Genomic DNA, 10747 nt, shown 5'->3' on the forward strand with positions numbered 1-10747 from the left:
TGCCAGCGGATGATCAGGCTGAGCAGGGTGGTACACCTTGGCGCATATCAGGATCACAGTGGGCAGACTTTGTTGGGTCAGACTCGTTTGTTGGGGACTTCGGGAGTCCACGCTTCCTAGATGAGATCACCGCCATCATGCAGGGTGAGGTGACCCCCCGCAGAGCTGGCCAGACCTCAGGGATCCAGGCCCCCTTAGATGTTGATCTGAACGAGCCTCCATCCTCATCCGCTGGTCAGCAGTTTCGTCTTGGAGGTACCCCTACATCCGCCTTCACCGCTGCATCTGAGTCTATCGCAGGATCCTCTGCAGCACCGTTGCGTGTTGCGCCACCAGTACAGCCTGCTCCGCAGGAGGAGGAGGATGAGATAGAGGATGAGGAGCCGCTTGTCCGTCGTGGTCAGAGGGCACGGGTAGCACGTCGCTGTGGTACTGGTTCGCATCTGTTTAGATGAGTCACATTTCATGTATTTTGTTTCCTGTATTTCAGTCATGTATGATAATTAGGTGTAGTTTTCTTGTTATGTAGTGCTGTGTTTATGTATGTTGTTTGTAACTTGTGTTCGGGGACGTTGACTATTTGTATTAAATGAAACATGATAAGGTATAATGATTTCCTTTAGTTATTAAAATGAGAATCAACGAGTCCTGTAGCATAACTTCAAATGAAAGACAACATATTCATTACTACTCACAAATACCAAAGTTCAAAGAATTAATCTCAACAAGTTACATTCGTGCTCAAGCAATGCATATAACAAGACAACTTAAATGTAAATAACACTAACAATAACATCATGGAAACTAATTTCGCCCTGTCTGAGACGATCCTACTACCTGTGGGCATCTACGTCTAGTGTGACCGGGTTGGCGACAAAGGCCACACCGTTTTGGCCTGTTTGGATCTGCCTCATCCATATTCGTCCGTATCCTTGTGGATCTAGGCCTCCCCTCTCTCGCACGCCTTCTGTTTGGGTCCGGAATCACCATGGGCCCATCGTAGGGTGGCTCCGGGATTGGAGGAGTGAATCCCATCCGATAGACATTGAACACCGAGCTAATCTGATAGACGCTATGAACATAGGAGCTCCAGCTCACACGTGCGTAGGCACAGCATGCAAGTGCGTGCTGACACGGGAAATGAAGAGCCTGAAAGTACCCGCAGTCACATGTCCGGGAGGCAAGCGATACTCGGTAAGTACCCAATGAGAAAGTACCAGTCGGAGTGGTCTCCGCTACGGTGAACTCGGAGTTATCACGGTCATACAACGTCACCGTGAAGCACCTGGCCGTCTTCAAGTTGGCCTCAATACACTTCACCAAATGCTGACTGAACTGCTGTCCGGTGCCCATCTGGGCCTCAGCCTCTCGCCCCTTGCGAACAAAGAGTTCGGCCAGCCTACCATATGTTGCCTTCACCAGGGATGCTACAGGAAGATTTCTTACACCCTTGAGGATTGAGTTTACACACTCGGAGATATTCGTCGTCATGTGACCGAATCTCCTCCCCTCATCGCGATGCTGCGTCCACAAGGAGTAATCAATACGGTTCGCCCACTCACACATCGCCGGGTCTTCAGACCTCAGTATATCAAACCAGTAATCAAACTCAACCTTAGTCTTCGCGTACGCTGCATTCACGAGAAGCCTCCTAGCGTCTTTGCCCTTGAAGGTAAGGGCGAAATTGGCCGCTACGTGTCGTATGCAGAATGCACGGTACGCAGAAGGTGGTAACCAACCTCCGTCCGGGGCCTCAAGCGCAGACTTGATGCCGTTGTGCCTATCCGATATAACCAGCAGACCGGGAAGCGGGGTCATGTGCTGCCGAAGGTGCGAGAGAAAGAATGTCCACGACTCCGCATTCTCACCCTCTACTAGTGCGAATGCGACAGGTAGAATGTTGGAGTTCCCGTCCTGTGCAATCGCAATTAGCAACGTTCCCCCATACTTACCATATAGATGTGTGCCGTCAATGCTGACTAGCGGCTTGCAATGCCGGAATGCCTCGATGCATGGAGGGAAAGTCCAGAAAAGTCTGTGGAAATAAGCTTGAGACTCGTCCACCTGTCCTCCAACTAGAACCAGGCTCGTTCTGAGGACCGCAACAGTACCAGGCATCGTCAGCTGGACACCCAACACCCACCTAGGTATCTCGCTGTATGACTCATCCCAGTCACCGTAGATGAGGCCAACGGCCTTCTGCTTCGCCATCCAAACCCTCCTGTAAGTCGGCCTAAAACCAAAATGCGCTGCCGTGGCGTTCAGGAGCACCTTGATGCTAACCGATGCGTCAGCCCTAACCATTGGCATAATGAACGCCGAAATCACAGAATGATCCAAACTTCTGTGATCACTTGATATGGATGTGGCCAGGCAAGTGTGAGGGCCATTGTACCGTTTGACCTCCCAAATGCCCTTGCGCTTCCGGAGACTGAGCCGAATCAACCATGTGCACCCATTCCCGAACTCGGAACACTTGCCCACATACCGGCGGTGATCGGACTCCACCACCTTGTACTGTACCCCTCGCCGGATGCTGTAAGTCTTCACACTTAACAGGGCCTTATCTTTATCCTGGAATTGCTGACCAACCTGGAACTCTGTGAGACCAGCATTTCCTTCCGCATCTCTAGCTCCGAATCCAACAGGGTGACCTAGCGCACCCTCATGCGTCATGGCGTCCAGGTCCAGAGAAGAAAAATATGGTGGATACTGCTGTGTGCCCGAGCTAGAACCACCGCCAGCCAATGCAGGCCCAGCCGCTTGAACCTCGTCCCCGCTATCATCCTCAATCGTTTCGGGCTCAACGTCGTCCTCATCATGATCACCCAATTCTCCGTCTCCGACACCAACCGGTGGAACGCCCTGTAAAGCGTTTGCCAGAACATCAAAGGCTCCTACCTCGTCGCGGACGCCGTCATCCAAATCAACAGCAAATGACGGAGAGGCAACAAGTTGGGCCGCTGGCTCGTAAACTGGGACGGAGGAAGAAGCCACAGCAGCCATCGAACTGGAGCCAGCTGCCGTGGCTACATTGGCGGTATTCCGGTTCGAACCCCCTGAGCTGGATACCACATCAACCAGCTTTGCCAGCAACTCTGGTGTGCGGACCTCCGGAAACTGCCTCCGATAAAGAAACATGACTTGGAGGTCCTCATCACTACCAATCGTCAGACAATCATACTTCACCGTATCGTGCAGGATCGTGACTGGAATGCGATAGAAAAACTTCTTAATCCGCTTCGCACCTTCCAGGCCAAGTTTCATCAGCACAGCTCTAACCAGGTCATCATAGCTTGTCGTTCGATTCACCACAATATAGAGAGGATTCTTATCTGTGAACTTCACTCCGGACCGAGTTTTCCTCTTGATGGATCCTTTGTGGTGTACCAAAACAGCAAAACTCTCCTCCTCACTAGCCATCTTACGTCCTCTAATGAGAGCAATTCACGTTTACAGCGTTTATATAGAGCTCTGATTCCTACTAATTCGAACTAACCTGGTTCGAACCATGATACATGTAATTCGAACCAAGCTGGTTCGAATTACTACAATCAACCTCTCTTTGGTTCGAACCAACCTGGTTCGAACCAAGAAAGCATGTAATTCGAACCAGCCTGGTTCGAATTACTACAACCAAGCTCTCTCCCCATAATTCGAACCAACCAGGTTCGAATTACATGCTTTCTTGGTTCGAACCTATCTGGTTCGAATTATTCAAACTTTTCCAGTAGTAGTTCGAACCAAGTTGGTTCGAATTACTAGTTAATACAGTTCGAACCTTGGTGGTTCGATTTATATAAAAATGCCTCTTGGTTTATTGCTGAAACAAATTTCTGTTTGGCGTATTTTGGTTAAACTTTTCTGCATGTGGCTTAATATGGTTTTTTGCCCTATATACATTGGGCAATTGGTTTTGACCCCCAACATTTTTTGGAAAAAAAAGTAGTAGTTTTGCTATATATATGTAGTATTGATTAATATTTTTTGGTTAATATTTTTGGTTTTCTAACTCAAGTATCTTAGAGTATCTAGGTTCAAATTCATATTCAATTGTAATAATACATAACATATTGGATTAATAGATAAGATGGATTTAAATAATTGAGCTTATTGAATTTTGACTAATTAAAACACTCAACTAAATAAAGACAAAACAACAAAACCTTCCAAAATTTTATAAAATTTTTAAATTCTTAATTTTGTAAATTTTTCTTATCTACTTAACTTAGTATTGTTATTTTATTCTTTATAAGTTTTTTATTGGAATTTTTTTTACTAAACAAAGACATTAAAATATTCAATAATTATTATAATTTTTAATATTTATCAATCTAATTATAATTTTTTTTAAATATTTTATGCTTATATATTCCAAATTTCTTACGACTATAATAATAAAAAATTAAAGAATTAATATTTTTTTAAGAAAAAGGCTAATACATACTAAAATATAGATTCAATAATATCAACTCCAGTTGATAATTTTATAACTTTAATAATTTATGAAAAAAGTGAGATACAACTTTTAAAAGTTTAAAGAGTCGAATTGAATAATAAATTTGATTTTAATTATTAACAATAAAATTTCGAAAAATAACTTCAAATTTTATAATAACACCCTAAATAAAGTGAGGCAAATTTATTTTAAGTAGAGTCTATACCAAAATTGTTTATACAATTATCCTTTATCCTTTATTTAGTATAAATCCAAAACCAACCCCCCCCCCCCCCCCTTTACTCCTCCAAGATGATGTTAAACTCCGTCACTGTGCAGATACACGGCAAACTTTAGGATTTGCGGAAAAAGCAACAAAGAAGTTTCGATTTCGTTATGATTAGATGCCATCATAATTAATGTTACACTATAATAATTCAGAGTGTGTGAATGTTGGAATCTTGTCCTGGATTTTCCACAACAATTAGACATACATCAATCCTCATACAATTTCTATATTCTCTAGGTACCAAAAAAAAAAGTAAAAGAAAGAAAAGGTCAACAAAATGATGATGGTGCTAACTTTTTATGTCCCCTGATTTCCTGTAAGCTGGAATTAAGTGTTATATAGCCGGTTTTGCATATCAAATTATTAATATCTGCTCTAATAATTAATTAAACAATGTTGTTTTCATTTCATTGGTTCCTATGGAGGCCGCAAAAGAAAAGTTTCGCTTTCATGGGGGCAAAGATCAGGGCTACATTATTACGAAATCTTGCCGAGTTAATTAATATATATATAACAACTAATGCAATACGTACGTATTCAATCAAATAGAATGTTGTTTACTTTAATTTAATTTAAATGAACATTTTGATTAGAGGAATAACTAGTTACTTGGCTTAGGATTCGGTGGTCCAAGAACGTTTGGATCACTTAGTGGTCCCATAACAAAACATGTTTTTTAAGTTTTTTTTAATAACTGCTACAGAGTCCTTTAACTAATTTTAATTATAAATTGACCCCATATATTTTATATAATTATAAAAACAATTTTTTATTTTATAAATAATTAATTTATCATAAATCTATCATGTTCATTAACAATCAAAAGCAAAAACAATTTTTTGGACATTACAATCGATTAAAATATTAAATTTGATTCATCTCGTTCGCGAGGAATCATAAAATTGTGTTTTCTGCGAAAACTAATCGATTGGAATAATGAATCAATCGATTGAATTATATCTCAATCGATTGGATTACAGTTTACCACTAAACAATCGATTGAAAATTGCCAAAAGCATGGTTTTTGCATAACTCAATCGATTGGTCATACGATCCAATCGATAGAACGATGAATAAAAATTGGATTTTTGTAATTCAATCGATTGTTTAGAATTTCCAATCGATTGAATGCTTCAAAACAACCTGGGTCTCACCAAATTCAATCGATTGCTTTTGTGACTCAATCGATTGAATTTACCCAAACAATATGAATTTGCCAATTTCAATCGATTGTAGTGTGTGTGAATTCAAATTCAATCGATTGAAATGATAATTCAATCGATTGGAACGCGATGTATTACGCCTATGTCAGTCTTGTTTTCGTTTTTAAAAACTATCTTCTTATTCATCTATCTTATCTTTAAAATTCTATCTTCCTTTTTTAAGGTTTTATTTTGAATTAGATACTCTAATCTTATCTTTTCCTTAATATTAACATTATAAATTGGTGAATAATCCATCACTAATTATTCAATCCCACCATTAAAATCGTGTATCATTTTCTTTATAAAAAATTTCATTGTTTTTCTTTCGAACATCCATCCATCTACTGAATATCCAATTTTTTTTATTTTTTATCCGTCTATTTAATATCTACTTTTTGTTCATCGTTAATTGACAATCACCGTTTGCAGCAATCAGCAAAGGTCCAATCAATTTTTTTCATTGTAGTGTTCAGAAAACAATCCATCGTTTTGATTATAAAATCGAGGTAAGTGGATAGAATCTCTAATTTTCCAATTATTCGTTTCGATACTTTATTCGTAAAATTGATTGTGTAATGAAAAAATATTTTTTTTATCTTTTATTAACTGACAAGACATTGAGAATTACTAAAAAGTAAATAGATGTTATTATTTTTTATTACTAATTAGCTAGCAATCAGGGACGGACCTAGAGGGGGCGAGTAGTGGCCTGGACCCCCCAAAATTTTAAGAAATTATACTTATATATAAGATTTGTGTTTAAAAAATAAAAACAAATATTAGGTAATTTAATAGTTTTATATGTATTATTTTTCACTATGTAATAGATTTATGTCTTAATTATTAATTCACTAATATTTTTACCTAAATAATTTAATATCATACCCTCAAGTCTTTGTACCTTTCAAATTAGTTTTTATATAATAATTTCTATATTTATTTTTTTTAAAAATCATTTGTTTTTTTATATTAATATATTTAACATTCATATTTTTATATTAATAATAACTTAAGTAGTTATGTTTTGGTAATCACATTATGTACTGTAGATATTATTTTCTTGTAAAAAATATTAATTCTTCTTCTAAATTCACATTGGTAAAAGAAAAATTTTATAAAGATATCGTATATCTTGTATTCTACAATGGTACCGTGTCTTTCAATTAATTAATAATTTATAATTTATTTTCAAATTTTTTTAAAACTTTTGAAAGAATGAATTTTAATTAATAAGATATGGGATCATTTTTAGCAAATCCCGTTATAAATTATATGGTATTTTATAAATTTGTAATCTACAATTGTTAAAGTTATATTTTATTTATGTAATTATCATATTAAAAATAAAATTGTTGGAAAAAATTATAATTATATGTATCTTAATAAATCTATTAAAAAACTAACTCCAATAATTATATGTTAATTATTTTTATAGATTAAAAAAAATTATATAAAAATTGGCACCTCAATATTAAAATCTCTGGATCCGTCCCTGCTAGCAATATACGAAGAATTTGGCCTTGAGGATAAGCCGTGGGTGATCAACATGTACGAAGAGAAGCATATGTGGGCTACTGCATATATAAGAGGAAAATTCTTTGCTGGCTTTAGAACTACCTCAAGATGTGAAGGTTTACACTCAATTGTTGCAAGGTATGTGGGGTCGCGGCATGATTTGACAAGTTTCGTAGAGTATTTTCAAAGGTGTGTTGCACACATGCGCTTTAAAGAATTTAATGCTGATTATGAATCTACACGTGGGGTGCCCGTCATGCAGACTTGTATAGAGCTGCTAGAGAGATATGCTGCTGAGTTATACACTCATGAGATATTTCATTTCTTTCGGCCATTTCTTTCTAGAGCTGGATCAATGCGGGTGCTAAACATAGAGAATAACGATGATGGCATAAAGTACATTATGTGTAAGCATGGGAGGCCCGATTTTATGTGGACCATTGATTTTCGTCAAGAAGAAATGATCTTCATGTGTACCTGTTTAAGAATGGAGTCATTTGGAATTCCCTGCGAACATATTGTGAAAGTTCTGGTTGACATTGACATTTGTGAGATTCCCCGGTCATTGGTATTGGATAGATGGACAAAAAAGGTTAAGTCAGCACTCATTGATCCAAGTGGGTTCACGAGGGATGCTGTTGTTATTAGTCGCCAAAGTGCCTTGATGGAATTTTCTAAACAATTGGCTGCTGTTGCTGCTAAAGTACCAGAGAGATATGAAGAGACACGTGACCTAATTATGGGATTGTACTCATCTTACAAGGCTGTAGACGAAGGCACTAATCAACCTCATTCAGGTGTAGCTAAAAGTAGCGATTATTGAGCAGAAGTGAGCCCTAACCCCACGCCTCCCACCCCCAATCCAAAGCTCTCAGTCTCAGCCTCTCACCGTCGCACTCTCCTCTCACCGTCGCGCTCTCCTCTCTGCAGTAGCGCACGACACTCGCCCCACAGCCTGAACGATGCTTGCACACAGCGCACGACCCTCGTCCCTCGCAGGCTCGCACCCAGCGCCAGCAGTAGCAGAGCACGAGCCTCCTTCCTCGCACCCAGCAGTAGCAGAGCCACAACCCTCGCCAGTCGCCACCCACAACACAGCACCCACCAGTCACCGATTCAAGTCTCCCACCCAGCCACCGATTCAAGTCAGATATGGAGCCCGAGCCACCGAGTCAGGTATGTGATTTGGTTAAATCGTTGATTCATTGATATTGTTTACTTAATCTCGCAACCCTCGCAACCTCACACCCAAATATGCTTTACATTCACGTCATTATAGTCTTCATTTGTCTTACCATGGTAAAATACTCCCCACTGGACAATTCCTATCATATAAAACTAACATGGTAAAATCTAATGTCATTATTCATCTTGCAACATAATATGCGCATACAACTATCTTTGTAAGATCAGTATGACAAAAAGAAGTGAATAAACTTCATTAAAATTAGATTGATCACATAATTGTTTCTCAACACAATATTTTAACTGTAATGGAGATTTGAACTTAAAAGCTGGAGTATACCACCAAAGTTATTGCTGACTTGCTGACTTGTTAATTTGATTCATTGTTGCTGGTTATTGATTTATTTTGTTAGGTATTGTTGCTAGTTAGGATTCGGATTAGGATAATTTTGATTTCCCATTGTCTCTTTCAGGTTAGACTAGGCACTGCAAGAGGTGCAGAGGTAGTGAAAGTGGCAGTCATGGCACTCTATGCTCTTTTGATTGCTTTCGGTCTGTGCAAGGCGCTTCCCCTAGCCAGTATTGTATGCAACTCTAAACACTTAATTTCTGATATCTTCTCATCTCATTATGAGCTTATGATTTGTTTGTCTTCTCTCTTGCTATGACTATGGTGGTTCTAGTTCCTTTGTGCCTTGACCTTACCAATTGGAAACTTGGTAGTGAGATTTGTGCAAGAAAATCATAAGGCACGTCCAAGACTTTGTGACCCTTTTATGATTCCTGGAGTTTGGTATTAAGCCTTGGTTATGTTATTTACTTACAGGACAAAAGCAATGTCTTCATGGCAGAGTACTTCTGTGTGAGGTTACATGCTTTGTTTGGAGCAGCTCTGGCTTGTGGGCTGGTAGCGGCTAGAGTGGTTTAACAACAGTTCTATGCATGCAAGAGACCATATCTCTGAAGATGGAAGTTGTCTCAGAATTTTATACTGATTCTTTGCATTCTTCATTTCAAGTGTTTTTCATTTGCCTCCACTTCTTATGGCCAAATAAATAGTGGAGAAAATTTATATCTTATATGTTGAGATACCAATCTAGTTAGAAGTCTCACTTAGGCTTTTTTGATAGTTAAACATTTTTTGGTGTTACATACAAGGACACATACCTTTGTTTGTTTTCAAACCTGATTGCTCCTTGTCCAGTTGTCCCTAATGATGTAATTGCATAGTTTGTAGTCCAAGTGAATATATGCACGGTTGATTCTTCTATGTTACCTAAGAAACTCTAGAATGGAAATCCAATTTACCACATGTTCTCTACAATTAAAATATGTGTAATGAATTTTTCATTCCCCTCGGAATTTTTCATTATGTGGTCTCACCTTGGTTTTTCTAGCCGAACCAAGAATTTCTATATCTCATATCATACAGTATTAAAATTAAAAGGTATTTTAGTAAGTCCCTATGAAATATTAAGGGTTAAGAACGATTTTGGTTCTTAAGGTATAGGCTAAAATTTTTTTCGTTTCTAATCTTTTTTTGTATACGAAATCGTCTTTTTTACTTAGATGTTAAAATTTTGGATCAAATTATCCATAATAAAAAATTATAAAATGAAAAAAAAAGAGAAAGAGTATCTCTGTTCGTCCGAAAGGGGAAGGGAAGAAAAAGAAGGGAGAAGGGAAGAAGAAGAAACTGTTCTTTATGTAATTTGAATTTCTGGTTTGCTATTCTAATTTATTGCTTCTTGATTTTTCGTTATGTTGTTTTAAAAAAGTCTCTCTTTCCAAATGCAATATATAGTAATCATGATTGATTGTTCTTATGGTTACTCTTATCTAGATTTTTTATCTATTAGCAACATATATAAAATTAATTAAAATAGAGAGGTCAAATCTTGATAAGATGCAAAAATCCAAAATAGAATGCAAACAAATAAAAAGACATGGAATTTTTTTATTTATAAATTAATTAAATAATATAAAATATAATTCACAAGACATAATATTTGTATGCCATTGTTGTTGAAATAATAAATGAAAATAACATTACTTCATCAAAATAATATGAGTTTTTTAAACTAAAGTATCTATAAATTGCATAGAAATAAAGAA

At 37.8% G+C, this 10747-nt stretch overlaps 1 long non-coding RNA gene across 1 annotated transcript; it reads left to right on the forward strand.

Annotated features, from left to right (window-relative positions):
• The first annotated feature begins 8323 nt into the window (after nucleotides 1-8323).
• Nucleotides 8324-9382, forward strand: LOC112735902 (uncharacterized). Its single transcript, XR_003168610.3, has 3 exons — nucleotides 8324-8623; nucleotides 9106-9216; nucleotides 9316-9382. It is a non-coding gene; the product is annotated as an uncharacterized lncRNA (long non-coding RNA).
• Nucleotides 9383-10747: the final 1365 nt, after the last annotated feature.

Source organism: Arachis hypogaea, chromosome 13, assembly GCF_003086295.3.
Source record: "Arachis hypogaea cultivar Tifrunner chromosome 13, arahy.Tifrunner.gnm2.J5K5, whole genome shotgun sequence".
NCBI classification, from domain to species: domain Eukaryota; kingdom Viridiplantae; phylum Streptophyta; class Magnoliopsida; order Fabales; family Fabaceae; genus Arachis; species Arachis hypogaea.